The following is a 20,073-nucleotide window of genomic DNA, read 5'->3' on the forward strand; positions in this document are numbered from 1 at the left end:
AGATGATACACTATGACACAACCATATTAGGAATACAATGTAGGAGTTTTAAAAATAATATCAGTTTTTAAAATGAAGTAGAGTTCTATATACTGGCAAAATTTTTAAAAAGCAGGCCAGGCATGGTGGCTCATGCCTGTAATCCCAGCACTTTGGGAGATTGGAGCAGGCAGATCACTTGAGGTCAGGGGTTTGAGACCAGCCTGGCGAGCATAGTGAAAACCCTATTTCTACTTAAAAAAAAAAAAGAATACAAAAATTAGCTGGGCACGGTGGCATGTGCCTGTAATCCCAGGAACTTGGGAGGCTGAGGTAGGAGAATAACTTGAACCTGGGAGGCAGAGGTTGCAGTGAGCTGAGTGGCTCACTGCACTCCAGCCTGGGGGATAGAGCAAGACTCCCTCTCAAAAAAAAAAAAAAAAAAAGCAAAGGCTAGGTGCAGGGGCTCACACCAGTACGCCAGTAATCCTCAGTAATCCTAGGACTTTGAGAGGCTGAGGTGTGTGGATCGCTTGAGCCCAAGAGTTTGAGACCAGCCTGAACAACATAGGGAGACACTGTCTCTATAAAAACTAGAAAAAACTAGCTGGGTGTGGTGGCATGTGCCTGTAGTCCCAGCTGTTTTGGAAGCTGAGGAAGGAGGATCTCTGGAGTTCAGGAGGTCGAGGTTGCAGTGAGCTGTGATTACACCACTGCATTCCAGCCTGGATGACAAAGTGAGACCCTGTCTCAAAAAAAATAAAAATAAAAATAAAAATACTCCACCCCAACCCAGGGGCCATGGATGATGTACAGGCGACAGAGCTACACACTCCTTTCCTTTTGGAAGCAAGAAGAAAATACGTGAAAACGGAAATTAAAGATTCAAAATTAAAAAAAGAAAAAAAGAAAGGCCAGGCACAGTGGCTTATGTCTGTTATCCCAGCATTTTGGGAGGCTGAGATGGTGGGTGGATCACTTGGGGTCAGGAGTTTGAGACCAGCAACCAGCCTGGCCAACAAGGTGAAACCCTGTCTCTACCTAAAATACAAAAGTTAGCCAGGCATGGTTACAGGAGCCCTGTAATCCCAGCTACTCAGAAGGCTGAGGCAGGAGAATTGCTTGAACCCAGGAGGTAGAGGTTGCAGTGAGCCAAGATTGTACCACTGCACTCCAGCCTGGGTGACAGAGCAAGACTCTGTCTCAAAAAAAAAAAAAAAAAAAAACAGAAAGAAAGCAAAGAAAAATTGTGTAATATTTGGTACATTAAAAAATTTAATGTAAATTATGAAGATAATAATAAAATCAGTCAATCCATCACTAAGCTTATGAACTAGAACATTACAGAAATCATATTGGCTACCCGTGTGTGCTTTTTCAGTCTCATTACATTTTCTCCCTCCAAGAGGGAAACACTATCTTAGATTTTGTTTTGTTTTGTTTTGTTTTGTTTTGTTTTTGAGACAGAGTCTGGCTCTCTTGCCCAAGTTGGAGTGCAGTGGCGCGATGTCGGCTCACTGCAACCTCCACCTCCTGGGTTCAAGCGATTCTCCTGCCTCAGCCTCTTGAGTAGCTGTGATTACAGGCGCCTGCCACCACGCCCAGCTATTTTTGTATTTTTAGTAGAGATGGGGTTTCACCATGTTAGTTGGGCTAGTTTCGAACTCCTGACCCCATGATCCACCTGCCTCGGCCTCCCAAAGTGCTGGGATTACAGGCATGAGCCACCGTGCCCAGCCTATCTTGAATTTTCTATTAACTATTTCTTTGGTTTTTAAAAAATATATAGTCTTATCCCATGTATATGTTTTTCTACACAATAGATTATTAGTTATGCCAAGGTTGGAGCTTTGTATTAATGGTGTTATATACAGATTTTTTTGCATTTCATTTCATGTCATGTCATGTCATGTCATTTCATTTCTTTTCATCTTGATGGAGTCTTGCCCTGTTGCCCAGGCTGGAGTGCAGGGGCACGATCTCGGCTCACTGCAACCTCCACCTCTCAGGTTCAAGCGATTCTCCTGTCTCAGCCTCCCAAGCAGCTGGGATTACAGGCACATGCTACCATGCCCGGCTAATGTTTGTATTTTTTTTTTTTTTTGAGACGGAGTCTCGCTCTGTCGCCCAGGCTGGAGTGAAGTGGCGCAATCTCAGCTCACTGCAAGCTCCACCTCCCGGGTTCACAGCATTCTCCTGCCTCAGCCTCCCAAGTAGCTGGGACTACAGGCGCCCGCCACCACGCCAGGCTAATTTTTTGTATTTTTTAGTAGAGACGGGGTTTTACCGTGTTAGCCAGGATGGTCTCGATCTCCTAACCTTGTGATCTGCCCGCCTCGGCCTCCCAAAGTGCTGGGATTACAGGCGTGAGCCACTGTGCCTGGCCTTTTTTGCCAATATTAAATACAGTTTTACTTAAGACATTGTATTTTCTACTTAAAGTGCAGTGCTTATAAGTGCAATGCTATTTCCTTTCCCTGTGCTCATGTTCCATATTCAAGATTTTTTTTTTTTTTTTTTGAGACAGAGTCTTGCTCTGTCACCCAGGCTAGAGTGCAGTGGCACGATCTCAGCTCACTGCCAGCTCCACCTCCCGGGTTCACGCCATTCTCCTGCCTCAGCCTCCCGAGTAGCTGGGACTACAGGCACCCGCCACCACGTCTGGCTAATTTTTTTGTATTTTTAGTAGAGACAGGGTTTCACTGTGTTAGCCAGGATGGTCTTGATCTCCTGACCTCGTGATCCACCCGCCTTGGCCTCCCAAAGTGCTGGGATTACAGGCGTGACCCACCGCGCCCGGCCAACATTTTTTTTTGATGGTGACTTTCAATATATCAAAAGTTCTTAATATAGTTGGATTTGTCAATCTTTTCTGTTTAGGTTATGCTTATAGTATCTTCCTTAAGAAATCCTTCCTGTCGGGGCACAGTGGCTCATGGCTGTAATCCTAGCACTTTGAGAGGCCGAGGCGGGCAGATCACTTTTGAGGTCAGGAGTTTGAGACCAGCCTGGCCAACAAGGTGAAACCCCGTCTCTATTAAAAATACGAAAATTAGCTGGGCGTGGTTGTGGGTGCCTGTAATCCCAGCTACTTGGGAGGCTGAGGCAGGAGAATTCCTTGAACTTGGAAGGCAGAGGTTGCAGTGAGCCAAGATCACGCCACTGCACTCCGGCCTGGGTGACAAAGTAAAACTCCGTCTCAAAAAAAAGAAAAAAAGAAAGAAATCTTTCCCTATCATGAATTCATAAGATGTTCTCAAAGTTTTAAGGTTTTATCATTGATAATTAATATGTTCATTTCAACAATTGCTAAAAAAGAATTCCATAAAATTCAACATCTATTGATGACTAATTTATTTATTTATTTACTTATTTCTTCTACAGAGTGGGACAGGGTCTCACTCTGTCACCCAGGGTGAAGTACAATGGTGTGATCATGGTTCATGCAGCCTTGACCTGTGCCCCACCATGCCTGGCTAAGTACAAAAAAAATTTTTTTAGAAACAGAGTCTCCCTATGTTGCCCAGACTGGTCTCAAACTCCAAGACTCAAGTGATCCTCCTGTCTTGGCCTTGCAATGCACTGGGATTATAGGCATTAGCCACTGTCCTCAGCCTAAGAAAAATCCCTTTAAAGATTTCCTATGTAGTCTTTTTATATTCCATATCTAATATTTCAATATCTGAATTGGGAATTTAAGTCTGTTGGTTTTGTGTGTGCACATGTGTGTATGTGTGTGTGATGCTGCATTTATGGTGGCTCATTCCTAATATTCTTGGCACTTTAATTTTTTTTAGACAGTCTCACTCTGTTGCCCAGGCTGGAGTGCAGTGGAGCGATTTCAGCTCACTGCAACCTCCACCTCCCAAGTTCACCTGATTCTCCTGCCTTAGCCTCCTGAGTAGCTGGGACCACAGGCGTGTGCCACCACGCACGGCTAATTTTTGTACTTTAGTGGAGATGGGGTTTCACCATGTGGGCCAGGCTGGTCTTGAACTCCTGAGCTCAAAGCAATCCACCTCCTCGGCCTCCCAAAGTGCTGGGATTAGAGGTGCGAGCTGCCATGCCTGGCCCTTGGCCTTTTTTTTTTTTTTTTTGAACAGAGTTTCACTCTTGTTACCCAGGCTGGAGTGCAATGCCGTGATCTTGGCTCACCACACCGTCCACCTTCCAGGTTCAAGCGATTCTGCTGCCTCAACCTCCTGAGTAGCTGGGATTATAGGCATGCACCACCATGCTTGGCTAATTTTTTGTATTTTTAGTAGAGACGGGATTTCTCCATGTTGGTCAGGCTGGACTCAAACTCCTGACCTCTGGTGATCCGCTTGCCTCAGCCTCCCAAAGTGCTGGGATTACAGGTGTGAGCCACATTGCCCATTTTTTTTTTTTGACTAAGTCTCGCTGTGTCACCCAGGGTGGAGTGCAGTGGTGCCATCTTGGCTCACTGCAACCTCTGCCTCCTGGGTTCAGGCAATTCTCCTGCCTCAGCCTCCCAAATAGCTGGGACTACAGGTGAGTGCCACCACACCTGGCTAAGTTTTGTATTTTTAGTAGAAACAGGGTTTCTCCATGTTGGTCAGGCTGGTTTCAAACTCCTGATCTCAGGTGATCCACCCGCCTCAGCCTCCCAGAGCGCTGGAATTACAGGCGTGAGCCATCATGCCTGGCCTGCATTTTAAAATTTTAAGCTCACATTTGATATCAGAATCCTGAAGCCTAAATTAGGGATTCCTTTCTCCATGGGAACTATGTTTGCTTCTGTCAAGAGCCTAGGACTATTACTAACAAGGGAGCACTTTAACATCCTTTCAGAGTCCTGACTTAACTTGGTAAACTTCAGTTACTCCACCTTGCTGGGGAGTCCAGCCTTGATCTCTAGATTCTGTGTTAATGTGCTTCCTCTATCTTCTTCTCTCTATATACACATATATATTATATATATTCACATATATTATATATATAATGGCATTATATGTATTATATTTATATATTTTATGCCATTATGTACTATATAATGGCATTGTATATATATGTATATTTATGTACGTATATGTATTTATATATATATACATATATATAATGATGGCCATGCATACACACGCAAACACACACACACACAAGCAATCCTCTCTCCTCATGATTGAGACTACAGGTGTGTGCTACTGTGCTGGGCTCCAGTTTCAATTTTTGAGAAGATCTGCTCAGTTCCAGCTAAACAACATTTTTCCTGGTATGCTGCTGTTTAGTTGGGTCAGATGTGGCCAATGAGAATAGGGTCCAGGCCAGGTGTGGTGGCTCATGCCTGTAATCCCAGCATTTTGGGAGGCTGTGGCGGGTGGATCACCTGAGGTCGGGAGTTGGAGACCGGCCTGGCTAACATGGAGAAACCCCACCTCTACTAAAAATACAAAATTAGCTCGGCATGGTGGCGTGTGCCTGTAATCCCAGCTACTTGGGAAGCTATGGCAGGAGAATCGCTTGAACCCGGGAGGCGGAGGTTGCGGTGAGCCGAGATCATGCCATTGCATTCCAGCCTGGGCAATGAGAACAGAACTCCATCTCAAAAAAAAAAAAAAAAAAAAAAAGAAAAAAAAAAGAATGGTGTCCAAATGCACACAGAATGTAATATCCAAATTAATTATCTACAGTTTCCTTAGCAAGGATTTGTAAGAAAAAAATAGAAGGAGGATAACTGGCATTGCAAATGAATGGCTTGGCTTGTTCTCTACAAGTGGTATATAAGTGTATCATTTAGAGTTCTTTCTGTGTAAGGAATAGAAAACTCAACTCAAACTGATTTCGGAAAAGTAATGTATTGGGTTACATACTGATAAGCCTAGAACAGCTGGCTTTAGGAGTAGCTGAGCCAGCCGGGCTCAGTGTAATCCTGGCTTTTGGGAGGCTGAGGTGGGAGAATCGCTGGAGCCTGGAAAGTTGAGGCTGCAGTGAGCCGTGATCATGCCACTGCACTCTAGCCGGGACAACAAAGGGAGACCCTATCTCAAATAACAACAGCAATAACAAACCAAAAAACAAACAAAATGAATGAGTGAACCATTTTCTCAACTGATATTGTCAAAAATCTCTCACCCTGTCTTACTTCTGCTTTCTCTGTGATTTCATTCTCATCCCCATCTATTCGAAGCTTAAATCCTCCTAAGCTTAAATTGAAAAAAAAAAAAATCAATTTAAATGAAAAATATAGAGACCCCTCCCCTTCTTTTTAGGATTATTCCTGAAAGGATGAAGCAGTATAATGTTCCAGAGCACGAACTCAGGAACCAGACTGGCTCACTTACTATTTTTGTAGCCTTTGATAGGTTAATTTTTGCAAGCCTTGGTTTCTTCATTTGTATCACAATAGTTCTTACTTCAGGGGGTTGTTATGAGGATTAAAGGAGTTGATATTTGCAAAATGCTTTAAACAGTGGCTAGTACCAAAAAAAAAAAAAAAACAAAAAAAAAAAAAAAAGGGAGGGGTGACTAAATTATCAGGTTTTGATTAGGTTGTAAGTTTACTCCCATGTCCTAAGGCTGTCTGGTTAGAGTTGGGACTTCCTATCCAAAGTACATGGATCTGGAGTAGTGGAAGGATGGTTTCTTTTCTTTTTTTTTTTTTTTAGACCGAGTTTTGCTCTTGTTGTCCAGGCTGGAGTGCAATGGCGCGATCTCGGCTCACTGCAACCTCTGCCTGCTGGGTTCAAGCGATTTTCCTGCCTCAGCCTCCTGAGCCGCTGGGATTACAGGCGCCTGCCACCACGCCCAGCTAATTTTTGTTATTTTTAGTAGAGACAGGGTTTCGCCACGTTGGCCAGGCTGGTCTCGAACTCCTAACCTCAGGTGATCCACCCGCCTCCGCCTCCTGAAGTGCTGGGATTACAGGTGTGAGCCACTGCGCCTGGCTTTTTTTAGACAGAGTCTTGCTCTGTTGCCCAGGCTGGAGTGCAGTGGCGCAATCTCGCCTCACTGCAACCTCTGCCTCCCAGGTTCAAGCGATTCTCCTGCCTTGGCCTCCCAAGTAGCTGGGACTACAGGCACACATCACCAAGCCCAGCTAATTTTTGTATTTTTAGTAGAGGCGGGGTTTCACCATGTTGGTCAGGCTGGTCTTGATCTCTTGACCTCGTGATCTGCCTGCCTTGGCCTCCCAAAGTGCTGGGATTACAGGCGTGAGCCACCGCACCCGGCCAAGATGGTTTCTTTTAAAAAATGTGGAGGGTTCATTACTAAAGGCAAGGGGAATGGATGCTGCATGAACATCAGCAACAAATTGTCTAAGGTAGGAAAGTTAGCAAATTGTTGCCTGAGGGCTCCCTTTATTACACAGTAAACACAAATTCATATAAAATGTTTCTAATAATAAAAAGGGACACAGATTAATCTGAGATTTCTGTTTATGCCTTTTGTTATAAATAGGCACAAACTCTTGGGTGGCCATGGTGGCTCACAGCTTTGATCCCAGCACTTTGGGAGGTCCAGGTGGGCGGATTACCTGAGGTCAGGAGTTGGAGATGATTCAACCTGGCCAACATGGTGAAACCCCATCTCTACTAAAAATACAAAAGTTAGCCAGGTATGGTGACCCACGCCTATAATCCCAGCTACTGGGGAGGCTGAGGCACAAGAATCGCTTGAACTGGGAGGCAGAGATTGCAGTGAGCCAAGATCACGTCACTGCACTCTAGCCTGGGAAACAGAGACACCTCCTCAAAAAACAAAAACACAACAAAACAAAAAAAAAGAAACTCATTTTATTTACAAACAATAAATAGCATTAGAGAGTAGCACTATAAAAACTATAAATTTGAATAGCACTTTACTGAACAAAGTACAAACATACATAAGTTAATTTCGTCTCCCAAGTAACTGGGACTACAAGCACTCGTCATCACGCACAGCCAAAGGTATTATTAACTTTAGTTAATGGTAAGGAAACCTAGCAAGCAGAAGTATAGAAGGATGTAAATTTTGCAGATGGTAGTAATTACTGCTACTTTCTCATTTGTGCTCCCACTAAATTTTGTGTTCTATTGGTACTCATCATATGTTAATCATTTCTTTTCTGTTTTTTTTTTTTTTTTTTTTTTTTTTTTTTGAGACAATGTCTCGCTTTGTTGCCCAGGCTGGAGTGCAGTGGTGCCATCTCGGCTCACTGCAACCTCCGCCTCCAGGGTTCAAGCGATTCTCCTGCCTCAGCCTCCCGAGTAGCTGGGATTACAGGCGCCTGCCACCACGCCTGGTTTATTTTTGTATTTTCAGTAGAGACGGGGTTTTGCCATGTTGGCCAGGGTGGCCTCGAAATCCTAACCTCAGGTGATCCACCCGCCTCGGCCTCCCAAAGTGCTGGGGTTACAGGCGTGAGCCACCGCGCCCGGCCGGTAATCATTTCTGTCACTCAACAAATATTTATTGAGCGCTTGCTATGTACCAGGACCTGTTCTTGCACAAAACAGGCAATCCATGCATTGCTTACATTCACATTCTAGTGGGGGTAGTGACGGACCATAAAATCAGCAAGAAAAATGTATGTTATGATAGATGGTTATGAGTGCTTTAGAGTAAAATTAAGTAGGGGAGGCAGGCAGGAAGTGTGTAGTATGTTTCAATTTTATATTAGGCTGGTCATGGTTTGTCATCTATTTCACCTGGCTCACGTTCTTGCAGGACAGGAACAAATCTCACTTCCATTTGCCTTCATACTTCCAGCACTTAACACAGCACCAGGAACTCAGGGAGGCAATAACTTTATACTGAATACGTTTTATGCCTTCCTAGAGGCAAGCAGTTGAGAAAGGCGTATAACTAGATATTGCCTATAAGGTCCACAATTTGAATAACGTAATCATTTATGATTAATTTTATTCATTTCCATTAACTTAAGCTAAGTTCTTTTAGCACGTTTAGATTACAGAACGAAAGCTGTGTTAACTAGTATTACAGGACTTTTCACGTTTTTCCAAACATCTTCTAGCCACCTCTTTGGCCCTACAACTACGCATAAGCTTTTGCTTTTCAAAAAACCTCCACAGCCTTTGCCAATTATTTGTTGATCTCGAGTAGTTGTTATAACAGTACTTGGGGTTTAACACTAAGGTTGCGGATCGCGCCCAGTTATCAGTTCCTCGAACCTCAAGGAATCACAAAGCAAGGTTCTACCCCCCGAAAAACTACGAAAAGTGAGAAATCCTCTAACACTCCTCGCGCCGTGCCCAGCCGGAACCTTGACCTCAAGATGGCGTCCCGTAGTCGTAAGATTCAGTCGGCTCCAATCAAACATGGTGGGTCATAATTTACAGCTCGGGCCTTTCTAGTAACCGCTAGACGCTGCTTCTCTATGGTTATTCGTCTCGGCTTGGTGAGTCAGAGCCAACAGCGGAGACGATCTATATACGTTCTTCTCTATGGTTCCGCGCTCCCCGCCCCCGGCCGCAGTGCACGCCGGGCAAGAGGAAGACCTCCAGCAGCTCCCCGCGCAGCGCGGCTGTATTTGCGGCCTGTGCGAGTAGGCGCTTGGGCACTCAGTCTCCCTGGCGAGCGACGGGCAGAAATCTCGAACCAGTGGAGCGCACTCGTAACCTGGATCCCAGAAGGTCGCGAAGGCAGTACCGTTTCCTCAGCGGCGGGTGAGTTTGTGTCTCTGAACGCGTGTGGAAACCGGGAGACCGGGTGCCTCAGCTGGTGGAGGAGGAAAAGCCGGGGTGGCTGCGAAAGCGCCAGGGTGGGGTAGAGGTAAGGGGGGGGCGCGGAGGCGGGGGTGGGGGAGGGGTCGGCACGAGGCTTGGTTTCTCCTCTTCGCTAAGGCCTGGAAAAGCTGTGGGCCCAGCCATAGCTGGTGGAGGCCAGACCTACGGCTTGAGCTTTCCGTCTTGCATTGTCGCCCACTTTCCCTTTCCCTTCCACGTTCCGCCGCGGAGTGAATCGTCTCTGCCCCTCCTAGGCTCAACGTTAGATACAAAACGATCGATCTGCCCCAGGGGAGCCCTTCCCTGAGCCCCCTTACTTACCGGAGCCCCACAGTAGGTTTTCGGGCCTGGGACACTCTCGCCCCAGCCGTTGCCTTGAAGTTAGCCTCTACCCACCCTTTTTAGCGAGGTGCTGGCCACCAACGGATATCTTTCCCTTCCTCTTTGGCCATCTAGAGCCCGCCACCAAGTGAACTGGGCCCCACCCCCTTGGAATTGAGCTAATACCTACCTTTTTAGCCGTCTCCTTGCTTGCTTAAGATAGTCATGAATTTTGCCATCCTGCCTCTTTTGCGCATTGGAGGGTGCAGTAAACTGTATATCGCCATTCATTCTAGGCGATTACCAAGCTCCACATTAAAATGTTACTTTCTCATTTTTCTTTGGTCGTCAATCATGCTTCTAAATACGGTTTTCCGGAATAGACGTAGGACTATGAAGATTTTTCGGAGGTTATGTAATATGGATTTGTATTGCCATGGAAATGCCATTTTGATACTGGGCAGAGTGGAGCCAAGAGAAGGGAAGAGATTGGACCTCTGTTGCACCCTACTGCTGTATTAGTGTGAAGTACTCTGTGTATTAGGCCGTGGGCAGTAATGTATAAATAATTTTTGTATTGTCTTTGGAGCTTTTAATTTTTTTAAAGGCTATTTCCAAAAACATTCAGAGGACTTGAAAGGGATTAAGTTGGTCATAAGTTACTCATGATTCAAGTGAATCGTTTAGTATTCTAATTCATTTAACTTAAAGCCTTGGTTTTTCTTTTTCTTTTTTCTTTTAAGCTTTGGTTTTTGTTCCTCTGTAAAATGAATTTATAGTAGTATCTATACGTTATTGGGGTTGGGGATTGAGAAAAACGTATGTAAAATCCTTCGTGCAGTATCCAGGTAACACACATAAGCATTTAAATCTATATTGACATAATTTGTTATTTAAGGATTTTCAATGAAATGTAGGAGTCCAACCCTGACTCTGTAAATTTTTTTTTGTTTTGTGTTGTTGTTGTTGTTTTTTTTTTAAGATGGAGTCTTGCTGTGTTGCCCAGGCTGGAGTGCGGTGGCACGATCTTGGCTCACTGCAACCTCCGCCTCCCAGGTTCAAGCGATTCTCCTGCCTCAGCCTCCTGAGTAGCTGGGACTACAGACGCGCGCCACCACGCCCGGCTAATTTTTGTAGTTTTAATAGAGGCGAGGTTTCACTGTGTTGGCCAGAATGGTCTCGATTTCCTGACCTCGTGATCCGCCCGCCTCGGCCCCAAAGCGCTGGGATTACAGGCGTGAGCCACCGTGCCCGGCCTTCTGAATGTATTTTTAAAGTAAAACTAGTCCATGTTAACATTGGGTAACTACTTCAGACCTAACAGGAATTTGGAATTTTCAAGTTATGTTTTTGTCCACAGACAAATTAGCAGTTTACTTTTCTTATTTACACATAATTTAGTGAAAATTTACATTATTTTATAGCTTTGGAAGCAAAGGAATCATTTATCAATCTTAACATCTTGCTAAAACAGTCTGTATTTTAGAGATCTCTTGATTGACTTTTCAGACACTATCACTGCCATTCACAGAAGGGGATTTTTGATTCTTAAATAGCTTTTCTACCTTTTTTTGAAAATTGAAAGTTGCTGAAACTAAAAGGAAGAACAAAATTCCACTACCCAGAATTATTGGTATTGGCTTTTAACTTTTTATTTAGACATAATTTCAGATTTACAAAAACAGTTGCAAGAATAGTACAAAAGAAATCTCAGCTATCTTTCACCAGATTCCTCAAATGTTAACATTTTGCCAATTTGCTTTATCCTTCTCTTCTCTTCATAGGTTTCTTCTGAAATGTTTTGCTAGTAAGTTGCAGATGTGATGCCCCTTAACCCATAAATACTTAAGTGTATTTTCTAAAAATTAGGACTAGTCTTACCTAACAACAGTACAACAATCAAAATCAGGAAACTAACACTGATAAAATACCTAATCTACAGTTCTTAAATAGATTTTGCCGATTTTTCTGAGTTGGTGTACTTTTTTTTTTTTTTCCTTTTTGGAGATGGAGTCTCGCTCTGTCACCCAGGCTGGAGTGTAGTGGCGCGATCTCACCTCACTGTAACCTCCGCCTCCCGGGTTCAAGCAATTCTCTTGCCTCATCCTCCATAGAAGCTGGAATTATAGGTGCCTGCCACCATGCCTGGCTAATTTTTGTATTTTTAGTAGAGACGGGGTTTGACCATGTTGTCCAGGCTGGTCTTGGAACTTCTGACCTCAGGTGATCCACCCGCTTTGGCCTCCCAAAGTGTTGGGATTGCGTGAGCCACCGCACTTGGCCAATATGCCTTTTTTAAAATGGCAGCTATATGAACTATATTGACATAGAAAATTCACCTGTAAGTGCACAATTCAATGATTTTTGGTAAATATACAAAGTTATGCATCCATTACCCCAAAAGGATTCTTTCTGTCTGTTTGCAAGTCACCCTGTTCCACCCCAGTTTCAGGCAAGCACTCATTTTTCTGTATAGATAGTAGTAGATAGCGCTGCTTTTTTGTTTTATTTGGTTTTTGAGATGGGGTCTCTTTCACCCAGGTTGGAGGGCAGTGCTGCGATCTTGGCTCACTGCAACTTCTGCATTTCAGGCTTAAGCAATCCTCCCACCCCAGCCTCCCAAGTAGCTGGGACCACAGGTGCACGCCACCATGCCTGGCTATTTTTTTGTATTTTTGGTAGAGATGGGGTTTCACCATGTTGCCCAGGCGGGTCTGGAACTCAGGCTCAAAGGATCCACCTGCCTCGTCCTCCCAAAGTGCTGGGATTACAGGTATGAGCCACTGTGCCCAGCCTTGTTTTTGTTTTTAAAAAGATGGATTCTTCCTGTGTTGCTCAGGCTGGAGTGCAGTGGCTATTCACAGGCATAATACCACTATTGATCAGTTTGGGAGTTTTGCCCTTCTCTGTTGGCAACCTGGTGGTTCTCTCTCATCCCAGGAGGTCACCATATTAATGCCGAATGAACTTAGCATGAACACCTGATCAGTAGTGTGCTGCAGCCCAGAACTCCAGGGCTCAAGCGATCCTCCTGCGTAGCTGTGACTATAGGCAGGCACAGGAGTGTTGGTCTTTAATCATTGAAAATGGTAAAACAACAAAAGTGGCAATGTCAGAAAAAGATCAACTCTTTTTTGGAGATTTCCAAACAGTTGAGTATTTTCATACTTCTGAAAAGCTTTGCTGTAAAAGTAGTTTTTCTGTGAAGCATTTCCCATTCTTCTTTGGGCATAAAACACTTTTTTTTTCTAGGAATAATTCCTGCAGACCTGACACATAATTGGAAGTAGATATTGAATGAATGAGTGAGTTGTATGTGAATATTTGCTCAGAGGAATCTCAGTTCATTATCATTTCAGAAATTTGGCACGTAGTGTACTGATGGAGCTAGTCTAAAATAATCTATCCTGGGAGAAATAATTTTGTTTCTATCTAGATAAGTCTACAATAGAGGAATGCTTATTAGCAGTGTTTTGCTGTATTTTGCATACTTGCAGTATTCTTAAGAGTGCAGAAAAAAATAGTTTGAAAGATTCAAAGAGAAAAAAGTGAAAAAGAAAAGCTGAGTGCATGCATATGTTGAGTACTAGAGATACGTCTTCAGGGTTTCTTTTTGGACCAGATTTCTTGAGAAAATTTGCATACAATAAAATGCATCTGTTTTAATTTCAATGAGTTTAGACAAATGCATATACTTGTGTGACCACCGCCACACTAGAGGTAGGGAACCCTTCTATCATAGGTTTCTGTTATTTTATTTAATTTTTGGGGGGCCTCACTCTGTCGCCCAGGCTTGAGTGCAGTGGTGTGAGCTCGGCTCATTGCAACCTCCACCTCCCAGGCTCAAGCGATTCTCCCATCTTAGCCTCCTGAGTATCTGGGACCACAGGTGCATGCTACCACACCTGGCTAATTTTTTGTATTTTTGGTAGAGATGGGGTTTCACCATGTCGCCCAGGCTGGTCTTGAACTCCTGAGCTCAAGTGATCTGCATGCCTTGGCCTCCCAAAGTGCCGGGATTACAGGTATGAGCCACTGCACCTGGCCCAGGTTCCTGTTTTTATTATCGTGGGCTATAGAGTTTCTTTTTTTTTTTTTTGAGACGGAGTCTGGCTCTGTCGCCCAGGCTGGAGTGCAGTGGCACAATCTCTGCTCACTGCAAGCTCCGCCTCCCGGGTTCACGCCATTCTCCTGCCTCAGCCTCCCGAGTAGCTGGGACTACAGGCACCTGCCACTATGCCCGGCTAAATTTTTGTATTTTTAGTAGAGACGAGGTTTCACTGTGTTAGCCAGAATGGTCTCGATCTCCTGACTGCGTGATCCACCCACCTCGGCCTCCCAAAGTGCTGGGATTACAGGCTTGAGCCACCGCGCCCGGCCCAGAGTTTCATACTTAGCAGGAAAAGGTGCTTTGAACCTTCTAAAATGTGAGGTACTTTCAATATTTTTAAAAATGCTATGGAAATGATTTCAGTGCCATAAGATAACTCTGCATTTCTCTCTCTTAAATCCCACATATTATACAATCCCTCAGCAAATCCTATTGGCTGCCTTCAAAATATATCCAGGATCCAACAACTTGATAGCACTTTCACCACTACCACCTGTTCCAGGCCACCATCTCTCCAGGCTACCATCTCTTATATGGATTATTGTACCAGTCTCTTGCTTGTATCCTGTTCCCTTCCAGGCTTAACACAGTGGCCAGTGATACTGTTAAAATGTGACAAGTCAGAAACTCTTCAAATGATTTTCACCTCATTCAGAGTTAAAACTAAAATGTTTATTTACATTGTGTTACATAGCCCTACACTCTACTCATAATACTCAGTATTTATTTCTGATTTTCTTCATTTATTCTGCTCCAGTCATACTGTTGGCCTTGCTATTCCTCCCTCAAACACACCATTCCTGCTTCAGCCTCTTTGTATTTGTCTTTTCCTTTGCTTGGAAGTCTCTTTCCCCCAGATATGAATAGGGCTTCCTGCCTCTGCCTCTTTTAAATCTTTGTTCTAATCTTCACCTTCTTGGTGAGGCCTAATCGCTGTATTTAAAATAAACTACTCCATAGCTCTCTTCCCTAATTTATTTTTCTACAAAGTACATACCATCTTTCAATGTATTATAATTTATTTCGTTTATCATCTATAGGTAACAGATAAGCTTTGCTTATGATTATAAAAGTTAATTCTCAATCAGTTTCACATGGCAAAACACATAAACCTGTGTTGAAATAAGTAGTTGGTAATCTTTTAGGCTGCTTAAAGTGGACATTAGTATTTATCAAAGATGAGAAATGTTTTCTGATTTTCCATGAGAGACCAATTTTTTTTATTTTTGTTTTGAAATGGAGTCTCGCTCTGTCACCCAGGTTGGAGTGCAGTGGCGCGGTCCCAGCTCACTGCAACCTCTGCCTCCCAGGTTTAAGCAATTCTCCTGCCTCAGTCTCCCGAGTAGCTGGGACTACGGGCGCCTACCACCATGCCTGGCTAATTTTTGTATTTTTAATAGAGACGGGCTTTCACCATGTTGGCCAGTCTGGCCTCGAACTCCTGACCTTGTGATCCGCCCGCCTCAGCCTCCCAAAGTGCTGGGATTACAGATGTGAGCCACCGCGCCCAGGAGAGGCCAATTATCTTAAAGGAATATCCATAAAAATTAGGCGTTAACTGGTATTTTTGCCTTCACCTTTGAAGTCCAGCCTATCAACAAGCAAGTTTTGGCAGCTCCAAATAAAGGGGAATATGTTATGGAAAAATTTGAAGTGAATGGAATGGGTATATTGGCATAAACGAAAATTAAATATATCTGGTTAACTCTACAGAATGAATTACACATTTAAAAACCATAAAATATAACTTAAATACCAGGAATATAGAGTTTTACTTTTTTTTTTTTTTAGACGGAGTCTTACTCTGTCGTTCAGGTTGGAGTGCAGTGGCGCGACCTCGGCTCACTGCAACATCTGCCTCCCAGGTTCAAGCAATTCTCCGGCCTCACCTTCCAGAGTAGCTGGGATTACAGGTGCGCACCACCACACCTGGCTAATTTTGTTTGTTTGTTTGTTTTCTTTTGAGACGGAGTCTCACTGTGTCACCCAGGCTAGAGTGCAGTGGCGCGATCTCGGCTCACTGCAACCTCGGCCTCCCGAGTTCAAGTGATCTCCTGCCTTTGCCTCTTGAGTAGCTGGGATTACAGGCACCCGCTAGTTTTTGTATTTTAGTAGAGCTAGTTTTTGTATTTTAGTAGAGACGGGGATTCACCATGTTGGCCGGGCTGGTCTCCAACTCCTGACCTCAAGTGATCTGGCTGCCTCGGCCTCCCAAAGTGCTGGGATTACAGGGGTGAGCCACTGTGCCCAGCTAATTTTTTTTTTGAAACTGAGTCTTGCTCTGTCACCAAGGTGGAGTGCAGTGGCGCAGTCTTGGCTCACTGCAACCCCTGCCACCCAGGTTCAAGCAATTCCCCTGCCTCAGCCTCCTGAGTAGCTGGGACTACAGGCGCATGCTACCATGCCTGGATAACTTTTTGTATTAGATATGGGGTTTCGCCGTGTTGGCCAGGATGGTCTTGATCTCCTGACCTTGTGATCTGCCTGCCTTGGCCTCCCAAAGTGCTGGGATTACAGGCGTGAGCCACGTCACCCAGCCCAGTGTTTATATTTTTAGTGGAGACGGGGGTTTCACCATTTTGGCCAGGCTGGTCTCGAACTCCGGACCTCCAGTGATCTGCCCGCCTTGGCCTCCCAAAGTGCTGGGATTACAGGTGTGAGCCACCGCCCCTGGCCGAGAGTTTTAGTTTTTAAGCATTATTTATATCTAATATTATTGGGGGAAAAGTGGTTTTAAAAATGAGTTCATGGCCCAGTCTTGTAACCATTGTGAGGCTAGGCACTGGGCCATTGCTAGAATATAGTATGCGGCATGAGATAGCATAATAAATTTGTTTATTGAAGTCCTCAGAGTTTGTTTACTGATTTATTCATTAATCAGTTTATTCAACAGGTATGAAAACCAACTATCCTAAGAAAGCACTGAGATAGGCTATTATAATGATAATAGAAGAGCTTCTGTAAGTAGGACAGTAGCCCTTTCTGTTTTAAAAAGAGATACCACCCCCAGTTTTTGGTTTTGGTCAAAAAGTTTTACAGAAAGTCGATTTTAAAACTCAACACATTTACAGTCTTGCAATCTTGTGTTTTTTCATTGTTAATGTGTACTGATAACCTACCTACTGTTTAAAACATGTCTGATACCTCATTTGCCAAGTATATTAAATCCTCCTAAGGGCTGGGCGCAGTGGCTTATACCTGTAATCCCAGCACTTTGGGAGGCCGAGGCCGATGGATCACTTGAGGCCAGGAGTTTGAGACCTGCCTGGCCATACATGGTGAAACCCCGTCTCTACTAAAAATACAAAAATTAGCTGAGCTTGGTCGTGCGTGCCTGGTGGTGTGCACCTGTAATCCTAGCTACTTGGGAGGCTGAGGCAGGAGAATCGCTTGAACCCGACAGGCGGAGGTTTCAGTGAGCTGAGATGGTGCCTCTGCACTCCAGCCTGGGTGACAGAGCAAGACTCCATCTCAAAAAAAAAAAAAAAAATGCATCCTAGGGATTCCTTTACCTATAAAGTTTTCTAAATATTTTAAGTATACTGTGTTTTCTGAAGTTGAAGTTTAGTTTTATTGAATATGGTATTATCCCAAATTAAGTCAAAGGAATTCTGAGGAAGTAGAGCTGTGAGCATGTAGGTCATGCTTTTCTGTTTTAAAGAAATGTCTAGTAAACGGGTAAACACAGACTCAACCTCATTAGTCATGAGGGAAATGTAAATTGAAATAAGAGTATATTTTACTTATGAAATTGTGAGAATTTTGACACTGATCTATTCTACCAATGATGAGGATATGAGGAAAGGGCATACCCATATTCTGGTGGTGGGAATATACATTTATATGCTAGTTTTCAGGGATGATTTTGGAGGTAAAGTTTGGATACATATAGTTTTTGTTTTTTTTTTTTGACATGGATTCTTGCTCTGTCGCCCAGGCTGAAGTGCAATGGCACAGTCTCGGCTCACTGCAACCTCCGCCTCCCAGGTTCAAGCGATTCTCCTGCCTCAGCCTCCTGAGTAGCTGGGACTACAGGCACCTGCCACCACACCCAGCTAATCAGATACATATAGTTCTAACCTGTATTAGAGAATTACCTGTACAGATGCATACAGTTATATGTCTATTATCTCCAGGAATGTTCAACATTATTTGTGAGAGTTGAAAGTGGAGCCAACTGTTAATGTTGGTTAAATAAATATGTCCCTATTATAATAATTTACTGCATTATTATTATTTTATTATTTTTGAGGCAGTCTTGCTCTGTCACCAGGCTGGAGTGCAGTGGCTTGATCTCGGGTCACTGCAGCCTCCACCTCCCGGGTTCAAGCGATTCTCCTGCCTTAGCCTCCCAAGAGCTGGGACTACAGGCATGTGCCACCACGCCTGGATAATTTTTGTATTTTTTTCATGTTTTATTGCCTGTATTTTTTTTTTTTTTTTTGAAACAGAGTCTCGCTCTGTTGCCCAGGCTGGAGTGCAGTGGCGCGATCTTGGCTCACTGCAAGCTCCGCCTCCCAGGTTCACACGCCATTCTCCTGCCTCAGCCTCCCTAGTAGCTGGGACTACAGGCGCCCGCCACCGCACCCAGCTAATTTTTTTTTTTTTTGTATTTTTAGTAGAGACGGGGTTTCACCGTGGTCTCGATGTCCTGACCTCGTGATCCACCCGCTTCGGCCTCCCAAAGTGCTGGGATTACAGGTGTGAGCCACCGCGCCCGGCCTGTATTTTGTTTTTATATGTATCATTAATTCTTAAAAATTAAGATTTTGAATCTCTTTGGATATTTATTAGGCTTCAAAGATCTTGATGGAGCAGTCTGAGTTGACTGCCAGTTTCTTAAGTTGGCGGTAAGGCTGGGGTGCAGCGCACACTGGTTTAGCGTGAGCAGTGATCACTAAGCACATGAGCCACGACCACCCCAACTTTACCTCGTTCACAGACAAAACTGGAAGGTTGGTCCTAGATGGCTGCTTGGTCCTGGATGCTTTAGTGGTCTCTTGATATGTGGAAAGCCTTGTTTTGGAACAAATGTTTCCATTGATACAGATGAGAAATGCCTCTTTAATATTTTTATAAACCATTTAGACCCCAATAGATTTGGTTTGTGGGTCACTCTCTTGTGAGTACCAAAGGATTTCATGGTTGGAAGGTGTGCCTTTTCGTCTTGGCAGTGAGCAGCATTTAATGGAGAGACAATGCTTGTATTTGATTTTTTTTTTTTTTTTTTTTTGGTTCATTTACAGGATCTGAGACTTATTCAGACCACCAGCTGTATTATCAGGAAGGAACAAATCCAAGTTTTGACGTATTGTCAGTGTGCCGCATGTTGTATTTTCAAATTCTTTTAGTGGTTTTAACATTAGATGACCAATTCTTTGGCACTGATGTGCTTTTGCCAATGTACGGTAGATCTGACCATGGCTCTGAGAAGTCTGGCTGGCATTACCACATCCCAAGCTCTCTGTCCAAAGAGAAGGAAGCGCCAGGGACGCACGCTTCCTTGGCTGGACTGCAGGGAAAGAGCTGCAGCACCAACCTCTCACTACTGCAGCCACCCCCTCTCCTAATTTTTGTATTTTTAGTAGAGATGGGGTTTCACCATGCTGGCCAGGATGGTCTCAATCTCTTGACCTTGTGATCCACCCACCTCGGCCTCCCAAAGTGCTGGGATTATGGGCGTGAGCCACCACGCCCAGCCAATTTACTGCATTATAAAGGTGGAATAAGACTTTATTTTTATTTTTTATTTTTTTAGACAGACTCTGTCGCCCAGGCTGGAGTGTAGTGGCACGATCTCAGCTCAGTGCAAACTCCGCACCCTGGGTTCAGGTGATTCTCTTGCCTCAGCCTCCCGAGTAGCTGGGATTACAGACATGTGCTACCACACTTGGCTGATTTATGTATTTTTAGTAGAGATGGGGTTTCACCATGTTGGCCAGGCTGGTCTAGAACTCTTGACCTCAAGTGATCTCCCTG

The 20,073-nt window shown here is 44.1% G+C and overlaps 1 protein-coding gene, 1 long non-coding RNA gene and 1 pseudogene across 3 annotated transcripts in view; 1 reads left to right on the top strand and 2 right to left on the bottom strand.

The window, feature by feature from the left end:
- Positions 1 to 7,771: 7,771 nt before the first annotated feature.
- On the bottom strand, positions 7,772 to 10,365 carry LOC104002098 (uncharacterized). Its single transcript, XR_008539042.2, has 2 exons — positions 10,174 to 10,365; positions 7,772 to 9,681 (listed from the first exon to the last, which is right to left on the bottom strand). It is a non-coding gene; the product is annotated as an uncharacterized LOC104002098 (long non-coding RNA).
- Positions 9,128 to 20,073, top strand: part of RBM25 (RNA binding motif protein 25) — a 64,540-nt gene continuing 53,594 nt past the window's right edge. The window contains exons 1-2 of one of the 2 annotated variants that reach the window (XM_063793629.1): positions 9,408 to 9,602; positions 15,886 to 16,007. The gene's annotated coding sequence lies outside the window, so the exon portion shown is untranslated. Of the gene's footprint in view, positions 9,603 to 15,885; positions 16,008 to 20,073 lie in introns of both variants that reach the window. The other variant, XM_001149216.6, reaches the window with a different exon arrangement.
- LOC104002117 (required for meiotic nuclear division protein 1 homolog) lies at positions 18,885 to 19,540 on the bottom strand (annotated as a pseudogene).

Source organism: Pan troglodytes, chromosome 15 (genome assembly GCF_028858775.2).
Source record: "Pan troglodytes isolate AG18354 chromosome 15, NHGRI_mPanTro3-v2.0_pri, whole genome shotgun sequence".
Classification (NCBI taxonomy): Eukaryota; Metazoa; Chordata; class Mammalia; order Primates; family Hominidae; genus Pan; species Pan troglodytes.